At 44.6% G+C, this 17,413-nt stretch overlaps 1 protein-coding gene and 1 pseudogene across 1 annotated transcript in view; one reads left to right on the forward strand and one right to left on the reverse strand.

The window, feature by feature from the left end:
• ARHGAP22 (Rho GTPase activating protein 22) overlaps nt 1-17,413 on the forward strand; it is a 372,891-nt gene that overhangs the window by 206,430 nt on the left and 149,048 nt on the right. The window lies entirely within an intron of this gene.
• Nucleotides 16,622-16,749, reverse strand: LOC119926404 (annotated as a pseudogene).

Here is a 17,413-nt window from a genome sequence, read left to right on the forward strand (position 1 = left end):
AGCAAGGAAGATAACTGCAGTGCCCTCAGCGCAAGATGACGGGGTTTATCCTTCTCAAAATCCCTTCGCTCCTCATTGAGCATTTCCAAGTCCTAGGAGAAGCATCACATCTCCTGGTCTCTGTGCCTTCCTCTTCATGCCCAGCAAAAGGAACAGCATAGAACGCAGCCACCCGGTTAGAACTATGCCTTTTTTCTCTGCCAAGTATCTCAGAAAAAACAAATGCTTCCGAAAGGGTAAGTCAGCTTGTCGTTTTGCTTCGTTTGATCTATTTCCTTTTAAATCAAATGAAAAGGCACTGCTAACACGGTGCCACTGATTCCCTTGATGATGCAGACTGTCTTACAAAAGCTTCCTTGGTGAATGGCGTATATATTTCCTGCAGTCCTCATATCGGATAGTATCTTTCTACCTCAAATTGGGAAAAGCAGAAGAATGAGGAAGGGATTAAGCTGTGCAACAAATAGGAATCCTGGGGCTTGGATATTCATCTGATAAAAGCAATATGAGAATAGATGATTTAAGCACCGTGTGTCCGGAGAAGGTAAGAATGTTAGCCTTCATGGGTTTTGGTTTGACATAAGATAAGGAGGAAATACTGTTCTTAGCTGAGTTAGGAGGAATCCACAATACATCGATTAGTATCTGAAAGATAGGTATTGTTCCTGTATATCCATGGGAAAGGATAAACATGTCATATCTATCTTGGTTGTTTTCAATCTGGTTGGGTTTTGTTTTGTTTTGTTTTTACTGTTGGCACAAAGCAGATATCTTTGAGTGGTGCATTTTTTTTTTTTTCGGTAATTGGATATAAAGATTTTTGGAAGCTATCCTTGAGCAGTAGGTGGTTAATGGTGTGTGGACTTTGACTTTACCTGAAAAGGGGCTTTCCATTAAGCTGGCAGTTTACCTTGAAAAGTGTTCACATCATTCTGTGCCTTTCCTCTCTGCACGGTGCTCTGAGTTACCAAACCATCAGCTTTCCCTGGAGCACCGTACTGCCACAGCCTAACTCTATATGTTGCCAACTTGTACTTCCCAAGCGCTTAGTACAGTGCTCTGCACACAGTAAGCGCTCAATAAATACGATTGATTGATTGATTGATCTGTATTCTCCGAGAGGGAATGTAGTTCCATCCATCCAATACTGGGATAGACTTCAGCCCTAGGGAAACTCCAAGAAACAGGTAGTGTGCTGTAAAAAGCAACTTCCTCTACACGGGCTTGGGAGCCAGTAGGTCAGGGGTTCTAATCCTGGCTCTGTCACTTGTCTGCTATGTGACCTTGGGCAAGTCACTTCACTTTTCCGGACCTCAGTTACCTCATCTGTAAAATGGGGATTGAGACTGAGAGCCCCACGTGGGACAGGGACTGGGCTGTGAGCCCGTTGTTGGGTAGGGACTGTCTCCATCTGTTGCTGAATTGTTCTTTCCAAGTGCTTAGCACAGTGCTTTGCACAGAGTAAGCGCTCAATAAAAACGACTGAATTAATGAGTGAATGAACCCAATTTGCTGGTCTCCACCCCAGCGCTTAGTATAGTGCCTGGCACATAATAAGTGCTTAACAAATACCATAATTATAATTATTGTTATTATTACTCTACATAGTCATTTTCTATAACCGATACAAGAGCATATGATTGTTTGTAAATATATATGCATGGAGCCTAGACAAAGTCATTTTTTTTTTGAGGACTGGGTTAATGATTTTTTTTCTGGTTTTGTTTTTATGGAAATTTTCTTCATGTGACTGTCTCTGAGTTGTCATTCAGCTGAAAGTTCAATTACAAACCACAAAGCCAGCAGTGAATGAGATGGAATAGCAGGTTAGCAGGCTTTAGCAGTCAATGGTTCAATTAGAAAGGGAACCAAGAGGAGATGATGGGAGGAAATAGTAATAGTAATAATAATATCCTCTATGTACTTGATAAGTACTTACTATGGGCTTAACTTACACTGTTCTAAGCCCTAGGGTAGATTCATTCAATCGTATTTATTGAGCGCTTACTGTGTGCAGAGCACTGTACTAAGCGCTTGGGAAGTACAAGTTGACAACATATCGAGACGGCCCCTACCCAAAGTTAATCAGGTTGGACACGTTCCCTGGTCCACATGGGGCTCACTAAGTGGGTGGGAGGACTTCTTTATGATATTTGTTAAGTGCTTACTATGTGCCAACCACTGTTGTAAGTGCTGGGGTAGATACAACTTAATCAGGTGGACACAGTCCCTGTCCCACATGGCGTTGCCAGTCTAGGAGAGGACAGTGGGGAGAAGGGAAGCGTGCCTGGATTTTGAGGCACTCTAAGCTCCCCTCCCCTCTACTTCTAAGAGGTACAGTGCTGTCCCATATAATGCCAGAAATATTGATTAACCTTGAGGAGTGTTTAACCTTTTAGACTGTGAGCCCACTGTTGGGTAGGGACTGTCTCTATATGTTGCCAATTTGTACTTCCCAAGCGCTTAGTACAGTGCTCTGCACATAGTAAGCACTCAATAAATACGATTGATGATGATGATGATGATGATGAGTGTTTCTTTGCACCTAAACTTCACCAGTAGGTCAAATCAGGTTCATAGAAGTGCTTATCAAGCAGCTGCTAACACTGATTAAGCACCCACTGGGTGCCTAGTTCTAGGATAATAATGATGGTATTTGTTAAGCACTTACTATGTGCCAAGTACTTTTCTAAGCACTGGGGGGGGATACAAGGAATTCAGGTTGTCCCAACGGGGGCTCACAGTCTTCATCCCCGTTTTACAGATGAGGGAACTGAGGCACAGAGAAGTGAAGTGTCTTGCCCAAAGTCACACAGCTGACAAGTGGTGGAGGCAGGATTAGAACCCACGACCTCTGACTCCCAAGCCCGGGCTCTTTCCACCAAGCCAGGCTGCTTCTCCTACAGGATCCAGGATGTTGGGACATGGTGGGAGCAGGCGTGGTTAGAACAGCCTCCTTTTATGAAACATTGATCCACAGTGCCCATGGAAACCTTTCATATCGGTCCACCCCAGTGCTTAATCTGGTACCTGACACTAGTAAGCGCTTAGCAAATACCACAATTATTATTATTATTGTTATTAATAATAATAATGGAAAGAGCATTGGCCTAGGAGTCAAAAGATCTGAGTTCTAATCCTGGGCCTGCTGCTTAATAATAATCAATCGTATTTATTGAGCGCTTAATGTGTGCAGAGCACTGTATTTGTTAAGCTCTTACTATGTGCCAAGCGCTGCCACTTGTCTGCTGTGTGACCTTGGGCAAGTCACTTAACTCTTCTGTGCCTCAGTTACCTCATCTGTAAAATGGGGGTTAAAAACCTCCTCCCTCTAACTTAGACTGTAAGTCCTATGTAGAACAGGGCCTGTATCTAACCGTATCTTCAATCTAATCTGATGCTTTAAAAAATGGTATTTGTTCAGCGCTTATTATTTGGCAGGTTCTGTACTAAGCACTGGAATAGATAAGAGCTATTCAGATTGGACACAGACCATATCCCAAATAGGGCTCACAGTCTTAATTCTTGTTTTAAGATGAGGTAACTGAGGCATAGAAAAGTTAAGTGACTTGCCCAAGGTCACACAGCAGACATGTGGCAGAGCTGGGATTAGGATTTCTGTTCTCTGACTACAGGCCCAGTCCGTGCTGCTTAGAATAGTGATTTGACACAAGGTAAGTGCTCAACAAATACCATAAAATAAAATAAAATGTACAGATGAGGAAACGGAAGCACAGGGAAGTTAAATGAGATGCCCAAGGTCATGCAGTAAAAAATTTCCCAGTCCCTGTGCTCTTTCCACTAGACACCACTGCTTACTACTGTTTTACTAATCATCAGATTGAAACCTGCTTGTTGTGATAAAGCATTAGACATTTCTGAGGGCAGAGGGAGATTCGGGAGGATCCAGTAAAATAGTAGGTCTATTGCTTGGCACACAGAGAGAACTTAATAAATACCAATGATGCATGGCTTGGTGGAAAGAGCCTGGGCTTGGGAGTCAGAGGTCGTGGGTTCTAATCCCGCCTCCGCCACTGGTCAGCTGTGTGACTTTGGGCAAGTCATTTCACTTTTCTGGGCCTCAGTTCCCTCATCTGTAAAATGGGGATGAAGACGGTGAGCCCCATGTGGGACAAACTGATCTCTGCTCTGATGCATACCTCCGTGACCCACCTGTGCAAACACTTTGCCTTCCTTTTGGGGTGATCTCTGGGAAGAGTTAGAGTATAAGCCTCTTGTGCTCCTGTTATCTCTCAAACCTCAGTGCTGAATAAAGTGGTATAGTGGATAGAGCGCGGGCCTGGGTTCTAATCCCAGCTCCGCCACTTGTCTGCTTTATAGCCCTGGGCAAGTCACTTCCCTTCGCCTCAGTTACTTCATCTGTAAAATGGGGATTGAGACTGTGAACCCTATGTGGTACAGGGACTGTTTCCAAATGGGGATTGAGACTGTGAACCCTATGTGTTACAGGGACTGTTTCCAACCCGATTTGTTTGTATCGACCCCAGTGCTTAGTGCAGTGCCTGGCACATAGTAAGCATTTAACAAATATCAAAATTTAAATTAATAGAATGCATTGGGTGCTCAATAAATAGCACTATTGGGTATTTATTAAGTGCTTACTATGATCCAAGCACTGGATTAGACCGTGTGCAGGGGTTCACAGTCTAAATAATAATGATGGTATTTGTCAAACGCTTACTGTGTGCCAGGCACTGTATTAAGCGCTGAAGTGGATTCAAGCAAATCGGGTTAGATGCTGTCCCTGGCCCTCATAGGGCTCACAGTCTCCATCCCCATTTTACTGATAAGGTATCAGAGGCATAGGGAAGCGGAAATGACTTGCCCAAGGTCATACAGCAAACGAGTGGCAGAGCCAGGATCAGGACCCAGGACCTTCTGACGCCCAGGCCTGTGCTCTATCCACTAGGCCATGCTAAATAGGAGAAGCAGCGTGGCTCAGTGGAAAGAGCTCGGGCTTTGGAGTCAGAGTTCATGGGTTCAAATCCTGGCTCCGCCAATTGTCAGCTGTGTGACTTTGGCTGAGTCACTTAACTTCTCTGTGGTACAAGGACTGTTTCCTAATGGGGATTGAGACTGTGAACCCTATGTGTTACAGGGACTGTTTCCAACCCGATTTGTTTGTACCGACCCCAGTGCTTAGTGCAGTGCCTGGCACATAGTAAGCATTTAACAAATATCAAAATTTAAATTAATAGAATGTATTGGGTGCTCAATAAATAGCACTATTGGGTATTTATTAAGTGCTTACTATGATCCAAACACTGGATTAGACTGTGTGCAGGGGTTCACAGTCTAAATAATAATGATGGTATTTGTCAAACGCTTACGATGTGCCAGGCCCTGTATTAAGCACTGAAGTGGATTCAAGCAAATCGGGTTAGATGCCATCCCTGGCCCTCATGGGGCTCACAGTCTCCATCCTCATTTTACTGATAAGGTATCAGAGGCATAGGGAAGTGGAAATGACTTGCCCAAGGTCATACAGCAAATGAGTGGCAGAGCCAGGATCAGGAACCAGGACCTTCTGACGCCCAGGCCTGTGCTCTATCCACTAGGCCATGCTAAATAGGAGAAGCAGCGTGGCTCAGTGGAAAGAGCCCGGGCTTTGGAGTCAGAGTTCATGGGTTCAAATCCTGGCTCCGCCAGTTGTCAGCTGCGTGACTTTGGCCGAGTCACTTAACTTCTCTGTGCCTCAGTTACCTCATCTGTAAAATGGGGATTAAGACTGTGAGCCCCCCATGGGACAACCGATCACCTTGTAACCTCCCCAGCGCTTAGAACAGTGCTTTGCACACAGTAAGTGCTTAATAAATGCCATTATCATTATTATTATTAAATAGGAGGAAGGATGGGTATTGAATCCCTCTTTCACAGATGAGAAACCTTAACTGAGAAGTTAAGTGACTTGCCTGAAGTCACACAACAGGCAAGTGGCAGTGTCAGGTTTAGAACCCAGGTCATCTGACTCCCAAGCCTGTGCTCTGCTTCTCTGAAAGTGCTGAGAGTTAAAGGTAGCAATCCCCCTTAAAACGCTGTTCTTTTAGAACTTTCTCTGCAGTTGTCATGCTGACAGCACTCTCTGACTTCCCTTTCCCTTCTTTGGAAGTATTTAGTCTGACTGGAATAGTGTGACTAGAGCCCATTTCACTTTAACATGAGATGACATCAGATCTCTGGTGTGTTTAGTCCAAGGTGCCTTCTCTTTGAGTAGGATGTGAAAGATAGCACTTTGAAAAAGGAGAACTGTATTTACATATGCACATAAAAAGTCATTCAAGAGCTTTCGTTATTGGTACAGATTCACGCTGCTGTTTAATTATGTGACTCTATCGTGTTCTTTTATCACCTTTGAATCTATAGTTCAGATATTTTGGGAATCTTGGGAATTCATTACTGGACTTTCCACTATTTCAGAGAAGCAGCGTGGCTCAGTGGAAAAAGCATGGGCTTTGGAGTCAGAGGTCATGGGTTCAAATCCCTGCTCCTCCAGTTGTCAGCTGTGTGACTTTGGGCAAGTCACAACTTCTCTGGGCCTCAGTTACCTCATCTGTAAAATGGGGATTAGGACTGTGAGTGCCCTGTGGGACAACCTGATCACCTTGTAACCTCCCCAGTGCTTAGAACAGTGCTTTGCACATAGTAAGCACTTAATAAATGTCATTATTATTATTATTATTATGAGAAAAACTAGTGGCCTAGTAGAAAGAGGAAGGGCCTGAGAGTCGGAGGACTTAGGTTCTTATCCTGGCTGTGCCACTTGACTGCTGTGCGACCTTCAGTAACTCGCTTCACTTCTCTGGGTCTCACTTCCCTCACCTGCTTCCCAAACGCTTAGTACAGTGCTCTGCACACAGTACGCGCTCAATAAATACGATTGAATGAATGAATGAATCTGCAAAAGGGGAATTCAGTACCTGTTCTCCCTCCTACTCAAACTGTCAGCACCATGTGGGACCCGATTTTCTCATATATACCCCGGTGCTTGACACATAGTGCTGTAAACTCATTGTGAGCAGGGAATGTATCTATTTATTGTTATATCGTACTCCCCTAAGCACTTAATACAGTGCTTTGCACACGGTAAGCTCTCAGTAAATATGATTGAATGAATAAATGAATGACTATAATGATTATCATTATCATTATTATTAATTTCTTCATTTGTAGATGGGGATTTACTTCCTGTTCTCCCCGCTACTTTGACTGTAAGCCTGATTAATTCCAAGGACTGTATCTGATTTGATTATTTTATAATGACCCCAGGGCATAAAACATAAGCCCTTAACAAGTACTATTGGCATTATCATTGATTTTTTTTGACCATAAGCTATCATCCACACCAAATCCATGCCTAGCTGCTCTTCCTCCTTTTCTCTCATCTCCCTCCTTCCCCCCCTTTAGAGTCAAGTCGTGTTCTTTCCCTCCTTCAAGCCCCTCCACAAACTCACTTCTCCCCACCAGGATTAACTTCCACACTGCCTCGGGCCCCCTTGGAGATCTCTGAACCCCAGTAATCCTGAGCTTCCTTTCAGTTGGCAGGCAGCTGGACAGGTTCACGCTCTGCAATTTGTCCATTGAATGGGCCAGGCATCCATGGCTCCCCCAACCTCAGCCCACCCCCTCCTCCTTTCACCGTCCCCCACCGTCTTTGTGCATTCCAGATGTATCCCAGAGGTGTCCTCAAGCATAATGGAGATCGGCCCATGGGATGGGAGCATTCGCCGGAGGAGAACCAACAGGAGTGAGACAGGGTCAGGGTCACCAGAATAAGGTGATGCCATTTTGAGAATCCCAAGGTGTCACCAAGATGGGGCCATGAGGAAGTAGAGCTGAAAATCTTGGGGGGGAGGGAGAGAAATTGGGGAGAATGTTGGAAAGGAGATAGTGAGGGAGGATGGAAAAGAGAGAGCAAGAGAGAGTGATTAACAAATGCCGCAAACATTATCATCATTATTGTCACTATTATTATTATTGTTATCATTATTATTATTAGAGAGAGAGAGAGTAATGTCAGAAACTTCCAAGATACAACCCAGGAAATTTCACTTCAGCCATGGGGGTGTCAGGAAAAGCAGAAGGAGATTGTTGCTGCTCTAAGCAGGCGGAGGAAAAGGAGGAGAAGGAGGAGGAAGAGGAGAAGGAGGAAGAGGAGCGCTCAATAAATACAGCTGAATGAATGAATAAATGGATCTCTTCAGGTCCTGCTAGGCCGCAAATCTGGCAACACACTCCCCCAAGTCAAATCACCTTGCAACCTCCCCAGTGCTTAGAACAGTGCTTTGCACATAGTAAGCGCTTAATAAATGCCATTATTATTATTATTATAAATTACAGACCCCACTTCATTATACTTGGGGGTGCTTGGGGTTTGGAGACAGAACGTCCAACATCACCATCCTCCTGCCTAGTGCAAATGCTGTCTGGTACCCAGGGGTGACACTTGGCCTAGTGGAGAGACCACAAGCCTGGAGTCAGGAAGCCTGGGATTGAACCCACCTCCGCCACTTGCCTGCTGGGTGACCTTGAGAACGTCACTTTCCTTTTCAGTGCTTCAGTTTCCTCCTGTGTAAAATGGGGATTAAATCCCTGTTCTCCACCCAATGAGCATTTTAAAAGAGCATCGTAATGATTGAGGAAAGGTAACAGCCTTGGAAGGCTGGAGGCCTGGGTTCTAATCCCCTCTCTGCTATGAGAGTTAAAAGAATAACTGTAAATACACAGGAGGGTTTAGAATAAATCACCTAGACGGGCTGAGATAAAATTTTAACCTGTACTTCCCAAGTGCTTAGTACAGTGCTCTGCACACAGTAAGTGCTCAATAAACACGATTGATTGAATGAATGCATGAATTATAATCATAATGTATGGCAATAATAATTATATTGTTGTGGTGTTTGTTAAGTAATAATAATAATAATAATTGTGGTATTTGTAAAGCGCCTATTTTGTGCCAGGCACTATACTAAGCGCTGGGGTGGATCAGAGCAAATCATGTTGTCCCACATTGGCTTCACATTCTTGATCCCCATTTTTCTTTTTACAGATGAGGTAACTTAGGCACAGAAAAGTGCCTAAGGTCACAAAGCAGATAAGCAGCAGAGCCAGGATTAGAACCCAGGACCTTCTAACTCCCAGGCCCGTGCTCTAGCCACTAGGCCACATCGCTTCTCACTGTGCGACATGCAATGTTCTAACCGCTAAAGTAGATACAAGTTAATCAGGTCAAACGACTTCCCTGTCCCACGTGGGACTCACAAGGAGAACTGGCACTGGATCCCCATTTTCTAGGGAGGAAACCGAGGCCCAGAGAAGTTAAGCGACTTGCCCAACGTCACACAGCAGGCAAGTGGCAGAGCTGGGATTAGAACCCAGGCCCTCTGACTCCCAGCGTGTCCTCTGTCCACCAGGCAATGCTGCTTCTCCATAAGGACACCTGCCGAAGATTTGGGAATCATCCTCTCTCCACGTGGATCGCTCCGTTATTCCTTCCAACTGTAACTGGCCTGGGGCCCTTTGGTTCTAAGAAGGGGATTTCCACAGGCAGCAGACCTGAAACTCCAGTACTTTGAGAGAGAGAAGGAAAGATCTCAGGCTGTACAGCTGTGGTTTGGCTTAGAGGAAATCTGGCTCGGCTGTATGCGTAACGAATGAGAGAGGCAGAAGATACTAAGATCTGACACTTTTTCAGTTATTTGTAGATTTAGGTCACCATCTCATTGCCTCGATTCCAGCTAGGTAAAGGGGCTTAAATTTGCCTACCTAAATTGCGGTTGCATGCAAGGTTCTTGGGTTCTGAAATAGCGTTTCTGAGATGAGACAAAGTGAGGAGCAACGTTACGGCAAAGACTTAATACCTCCTTCAGGACCATTTTTAATTAATAAGAGTCGGCCTGCAATGGTTGACTTTTGTTACAGACGATCTTTAAAGGGAAAGTCCATTTCATTTCTTTAAGATGTCCTCCAATTTTCCTCTCAGGAAATTAATAATGCACATTTTATAGCCTGGTGAACAGAGCCTCTTACCTCTGCAGGGTTTCCAAGCTGGATTATCGAGAAACAATTTCAGTCGAGTGCCAGGAAATCCACGGCCTGAGCAAAGGCAACAACAGCCACTTTGCGTTTTAATTTAACATTTCTGGCTAGATTTGTGTGATGCATGGTAACCAGCTCTGGTCTTTTCTGTTTGGGTGGAGGACAACTGTGTGGGGTTTGGGGGTGGGTGGGTTGTGGCTATTGTTCTTTGTTTTGTTTCCTGTCTTTGCTATTCCTCTGATTTTCACAAAAAAGTGGAAAATAATAATAATAAGCATGGTACTTGTTAAGTGCTTACTATATATCAGGCAGTGTTCTACCAGTTAATCTGTTTGGACAGAGTCCCTGCCCCACATGGGGTCACACCCTTAATCCCCATTTTACAGATGAGATAACTGAGGCTCAGAGAAGTTGAGTGACTTGCCCAATGTCATTCATTCAATTGTATTTATTGAGTGCTTACTGTTTGCAGAGCACTGTACTAAGTGCTTGGGAAGTACAAGTCGGCAACATATAGAGACGGTCCTTACCCAACAACGGGCTCACAGTCTAGAAGATCACACAGAAGATATGTGGCAGAGCCGGGATTAGAATCCAGGTCCTTCTGATTCCGAGGCCCATGCTCTATCCACTAACCCATGCTGCTTCTAAGACATTCTGAGTAACTAAGTTAGTGATGGTCTATGAAATGGGTGAGAAGATGCAAGTGCTTACCTCAGTAGTAGACTGTTTAAGTCTTATAGTCTCCTAGACCGCAAGCTCACTGTGGGCAGGGAATGTCTCTATCGACTCTTATCGACTATGAGCCCACTGTTGGGTAGGGACCGTCTCTATATGTTGCCAACTTGTACTTCCCAAGCACTTAGTACAGTGCTCTGCACACAGTAAGTGCTCAATAAATACGATTGAATGAATGAATGAATGACTCTGTTGTACTATACTCTCCCAAGCACTAAGTACAGTGCTCTGCACCCAGTAGGCACTCAGTAAATGACATTGATTGATTGATAATAATAATTATGGGATTTGTTAAGCACCTATTATGGGCCAGGCACTGTACTGAGCACTGGGGTGGATACAAGCAAATTGGGTTGGACACAGTCCCTGTCCCACATGGGGCTCACGGTCTTAATCCCCATTTTACTGATGAGGTAACTGAGGCCCAGAGAAGTGAAGTGACTTGCCCAAGATCACACAGCAGACAAGGGGAGGAGCCAGAATTAGAATCCACAATCTTCTGACCCCCCAGGCCGGTGCTCTATCCATTATAATAATGATGGCATTTATTAAACGCTTACTATGTGCAAAGCACTGTTCTAAGCATTGTGGAGGTTACAAGGTGATCAGGTTGTCCCACCGGGGGCTCATAGTCTTTAATCCCCATTTTACAGATGAGGCATCTGTGGCCCAGAGAAGTTAAGTGACTTGTCCAAAGTCACACAGCTGACAACCGGCAGAGCCAGGATTTGAACCCATGACCTCTGACTCCAAAGCCCGTGCTCTTCCCACTGAGCCACACTACTTCTCCTTATGCATCCATTATGCCATTCATTGATTTGGTAGCCATGGACAGTCACCGTGCTCCCTTGCCAACCATCTTGCAGGGGATGCTTCTGGACAGAGGGAAATCAGGAGAGAGAGTGTGGATGGCTCCACACTCACCACCACCACGTCTGCAAGAACAACCGAAAGGAATGATCTGCTGCCGATACCATCCCTAAATTAACCCAAATGGGTCTGGGCAATCCTTAATCAATCAGTCACGTTTATTGAGCCTTTCCTCTGTGAAGAGCATGGTAGTAAGCACTACAGGAATAGTACAACAGGACTAGTACAGGACACAGGAATAGTACAACAGAGTTGGTAGACACGGACCCTACCTTCAAGCAGCTTAGGGTCTAGTGGGAGAAACAGACACTAAAATAAATTACAGGTAGGGGGAAGCAACTGAATGTTGCAATTTTTCCTTTTCTGGAATTTGCTGAAGGCAGAGGCCAGGATACAGAGATATTCATACGTGTTGTAGTGGGGAGAGAGCTACCTAAGGATTAAGGGGCTACAGGTTCAAGCGCATAGATGATGCATTCAGTAGGAAGGGGAAAAGTGTGGAGATTTGATAAATTAGTCGAGGAAGGCTTCCTGAAGGAGGTGTCACTTTCATTGATCCTCATTTGATTGGCAAAGGGCAGAATAGGCGCCCTGCTGAATTTCCATGGCCGCAGGGCAGTGCACACGAGAGTGTCTGTGAAATGCCTAAAGCCGGGGATAAAATCCCATTCTTGAACCTAAGGACAACTCCACCCACAGAGGTCACAAGATTCCACTCCCCTGACTTTCACAGCCGTGGGGGAAAGATGAGCTTTGAGCCAATCCTCGCTCATACGCTAATTGGAACAAAAGTGAAAGATGAAGGAAAGAACCTTGCAACCCATCTGATGAGTGTATTCACAAAGGCGGGGTCAAATTTGTCCCAACTGAGACTGTGAGAGAACAAGGACAACCCCATTCCTGTATCATGTCCTGGGTACTTGAGAGGTTTGGAAAGCTGTCTCATAAATGTTCAGAATTTGGTTTTGCTGAACCTAGAGAAAATTCTCCCCTTTGCAGGTTGCCAGCATATTCTCTTCTGTCATCTCATCCCGACGTCAAGTTAATTCATTCTCTTGACAATCCTGGTCTGCCTTCAGCCTGGTTTTCCCCATTCAGACACATGAACACAGAGAAGTAATGAGGATTTGAATAACACTGCTGTCCTCCCCTTGGAGTTACAGAGCAATTTTTCCTTTTCTGGAGTTTGCTGAAGGCAGACGCCAGGATACAGGTGTGTTCTGCAGACAATTAATTCATTCATTAAGTCATATTTACTGAGCATTTAATGCATGCAAAGCACTGTACAAAGCGTTAAAGCAACAACAGCACAACAGTAATAATAACAATAACAAAATGGGGTATTCATTATGCATTTACTATGTGCAAAGACAATCAGGTCAGACACAGTTCTTGTCCCACATGAGTTTACAGTCTAAGGGGGAGGGAGCACAGATATCCATTTGACACTCTGCTGATAAGAAAACTGAGGCCTATGTATATATGTTTGTACATATTTATTACTCTATTTAATTATTTATTTTACTTGTACATATCTATTCTATTTATTTTATTTTGTTAGTATGTTTGGTTTTGTTCTCTGTCACCCCCTTTTAGACTGTGAGCCCACTATTGCGTAGGGACTGTCTCTGTGTGTTGCCAACTTGTACTTCCCAAGCGCTTAGTACAGTGCTCTGCACACAGTAAGCGCTCAATAAATACGATTGATGATGATGATAGAGTAGTTAAGTGACTTGCCCAAGATTACACAGCAGCCGTTTGTCAGGGCCAGAAGTGGAAACCAGGTCCTTTGACGACCAATCTTTGGGTTGTTCCACTAGGCAATGCTGCTTATGTTACCCTAAGATACCAATAAAAATAGGGTCACTGTTACCTTTATCTTCAGGGAGCTGAGCATTTCAGCTCCAAGGGCAAAGCATCTTTATTAAATATACAGCTTAGAAGAGGCCCAAGTTTTCTTGACTTCAAATATTCAGGCCCATGGCCCAGTGAAAAAAAGATCTGGGAGAGCAGTTATCACTGCAATTGATGGCAAAAATCACTACAAAAGCAGCATGGTCTAGTGGATAGGACGGAGACTTGGGAGGGAGAAGAACCTAGGTTCTAATCCTGGGTCTGCCATTAGAATGCTGTGTGACCTTCTCTGTGCCTCAATTACCTCATCTGTAAAATGGGGATTAAGACTGTGAGCCCCATATGGGACAGGAACCGTGTCGAACCTGATTTTCTTGTATCCACCCCAGCGCATAGTACAGTGCCCGGCACCTAGTAAGCGTTTAACAAATACCACGATCATTATTATTATTACAGGGAGGGCCTGGGCCATAGCAGTTAAATCACCCTCATTCCCCCCTAGCTGTTTCGCTCAGGATCTTGTTGAGACATTAGAAAGCTTAGGGGCTAGTCAAAGATCACATGAGGCATGTAAAGCAGTACTACTCTTTGAGCATCCTCTGGCTGCACTGCACCATTCTCAGTGCTTGAAAAATACAAATCCCAAGTGACATTTTCCTTGCCCACAAGGAACTTACAGTCTAGCAGAGGAGATCTACAGGTTTATCAGGGATAGGAGTCAGGAGGACTTGGATTCTATTCTCAGCTCTGCCACTTGTCTGCTGTGTGACCTTGAGGAAGTCACCTATTTTCTCTGTACCTCAGTTTCCTCAACTGCAGAATACCTGTTCTCCCTCCTACTGGACTGTGAGCTCCATGTGGGACAGGGACTCTTCCACATGGTTTGATTAGCTCATAGCTACCCCAGTGCTTAGGGCAGTGTCTGGCACATAGTAGGTACTTAGCAAATGCCATAAAAAAGAAAACAATGGTATTTATTGACAACTAACTCTCCTAAGCACTTGGGAGAGTGCAAAAACAATCCAACAGAGTCGGTATGTACTTTTCCTGTCCACAACGGTCCTATAGTCTAGAGGAACTTTTCAATACTAGTGAGGTGGCAGAGAAATTTGAATAAGCAATATCTGAAGGTCACAAACCAGAGCTGGAAATATAAAGTGGGACCTCATCCTGCTGCTGGCCTGGAACCTCCTCCCTCTTCACCTCTGACAGACATCATTCTCCCCATCTTCAGAGCCTTATTAAAAGCACATCACCTTCAAGAGGCCTTCCCTGACTAAGCCCTCATTTCCTCTTTTCCCTCTCAATTTTGCACTTCCCTTGTTTTGCCTCCTTTATTCACCCCTCCCTCAGCCCCTCAACACTTTTATACATAAGCAGAATTTATCTATATTAATGTCTGTCTCTCCGACTTGTCTATAAACTTGTTGTGGACAAGGAATGTGTCTACTAACTCTGTTGTACTCTACTCTCCCAAGCAAGCTTTTAGTGCTCTGCACGTAGTAAGTGTTCAATAAATATGATTGATTGATGATTGACTGCAGCATGGGAGGCAGATATCCCCCTGACTTAGGCTACATTTCTATTCTCCCTTCTGTGTCTCCTATTCACTTGGATGTGAACCCTTTAAGCCCTTGATATTCACCCCACACTTAGCCCCACAGCACTTAGGTGCAAAACTGTCATTTATTTTCAAGTCTGTCTCCCCCTCTAGACTGTAAGCTCACTGTGGGCAAGGAAAGTGTCTACCAACTTTGTTTCTTGAATTCTTCCAAGCGCTCAGTACAGTGCTCCGCATTCAGTAAGCTCTCAATAAATACCACTGATTGATGGACTGATCGTGGTCAAGTGACACCATCCCCAGGGCCAGAGCTTCTAAATTGATGGCTTAGGTCCATATCTGTAAGTTATTTTTGCATGTGCCTCCCCCTCTAGACTGTAAGCTCATTGTGGGTAGGGTATGCGTTCGTTTATTGTTATATTGTACTCTCCCAAGCACTTAGTACAGGGTTCTACACACAGTCAGTGCTCAAAAAATACGATTGAATTGAATGAATGATGAGGACTCGGCCCTTTTCCAAAATAGGTTTCCGCCAGCCTCTGGAAGAGGCCCCCACGATGTGGTCAACCTATCTTATAACTCGAGCTACCCGAGCCTCTTCTTCGGTCCCCCATGAGGGCTTCCTTCCCGACCCTAGGGCGGTAACATAAGTGAGGACCCAATGTAAGGTGTCGATGCTGCTGCTGCTGCTGATGATGATGATGATGATTCAGCCTCCATCACTTCTGCCTCCTTTTGTGAATATGGGGGTGGGTCTTCCCAGAAGATCTGGAGAGAAATGAATAGTCCATTTCAGTCCATTGAAACTGCTCCTAGCAGGAAATACCATTAATAAATCTTCCCTGAGATTTTTTTTGACTGTGAGAACACTTAATCCTTTCCCTCCGTTTTAAGTGAATGCATTTTTAACACAGTCTGTGGCCGGGGGGAGGTATGGTATGTTATGGATTTTTTTTTTTTTCGGTCACCACGGTGAAAGGCAGAATAATAACAAAGGAAGCAGTGGCAGCAGCCCGAATAAGGCTATTTCGTAATGAGGCCGTTTCCTGCCTTCCCTGGGAAACAAAGAGAACTTAGTTCCTCGAAAGAAGAAGACGGGAGTTGCCCCTGTCCCTCAGGGCACCTGCTAGGACCAGCTGGATCACAGGACAGGATATTTGGAGTTAGATATCTCTAATGGAAGACAAGCCATGTCTTATTGTGCCCGCTGGAGACAGCCAATAGGTGCTTTTTCAATCATTTCACTCATTCATACATTCATTTGTGTTTATTGAGTGCTTACTGTGTGCAGAGCACTGTACTAAGCACTTGGGAGAGTCTTGTCTTATGCTGTCGAGGTGTTTCTGACCCATAGTGACCCCAGGGACACATCTCTCCCAGAACTCCCCACCTCCATCTGCAATCGTTCAGGTAGTGGATCCATAGAGTTTTCTTGGTAAAAATTCGGAAGTGGTTTACCGTTGCCTCCTTCTGCGCAGTAAACTTGAGTCTCCACCCTCGACTCTCTCCCATGCTGCTGCTGCCCAGCATGGGTGAGTTTTGACTTGTAGCAGATTGCCTTCCACTTGCTAGCCACTGCCCAAGCTAGAAGTGGAATGGGTAAGGCCTCTGCTTGACTCTCCCTCCCCTAGCCGAGACTGGAAACTCTCCAGATGCGACCCTGAGAGGATCTTGGGAGAGTACAATGTAATAATTAGGAAATAATAATAATAATGGTGGTATTTGTTAAGTGCTTACTATGTGCAAAGCACTGTTCTAAGTGCTGGGGAGGGCCACAAGGTGATCAGGTTGTCCCACTTGGGGCTCACAGTCTTAATCCCCATTTTACAGATTAGGTAACTGAGGCACAGAGAAGTTAAATGGCTTGCCCAAGGTCACACAGCTGACAAGTAGCAGAGCCCATGACCTCTGACTCCCAAGCCCTCACTTTTTCCACTGAGCCACACTGCTTCAGGAATAGGCAGTAAGCGCTCAATAAATACGATTGAATGACTGAAAAACTCTGTTTATTCTGATGGTGTCGACACCTGTCTACTTGTTTTGTTTTGTTGTCTGTCTCCCCCTTCTAGACTGTGAGCCCGTTGTTGGGTAGGGACCATCTCTATATGTTGCCACCTTGTACTTCTCAAGCGCTTAGTACAGTGCTCTGCACACAGTAAGCACTCAATAAATACGATGGAATGAATGATTGTACAGATTTATTACTCTATTTTACTTGTACATATTTACTATTCTATTTATTTTATTTTGTTAGTATGTTTTGTTTTGTTGTCTGTCTCCCCCTTCTAGACTGTGAGCCCGCTGTTGGGTAGGGACCGTCTCTAGATGTTGCCA

Source organism: Tachyglossus aculeatus, chromosome 3 (assembly GCF_015852505.1).
Source record: "Tachyglossus aculeatus isolate mTacAcu1 chromosome 3, mTacAcu1.pri, whole genome shotgun sequence".
In the NCBI taxonomy this organism is placed as follows: domain Eukaryota; kingdom Metazoa; phylum Chordata; class Mammalia; order Monotremata; family Tachyglossidae; genus Tachyglossus; species Tachyglossus aculeatus.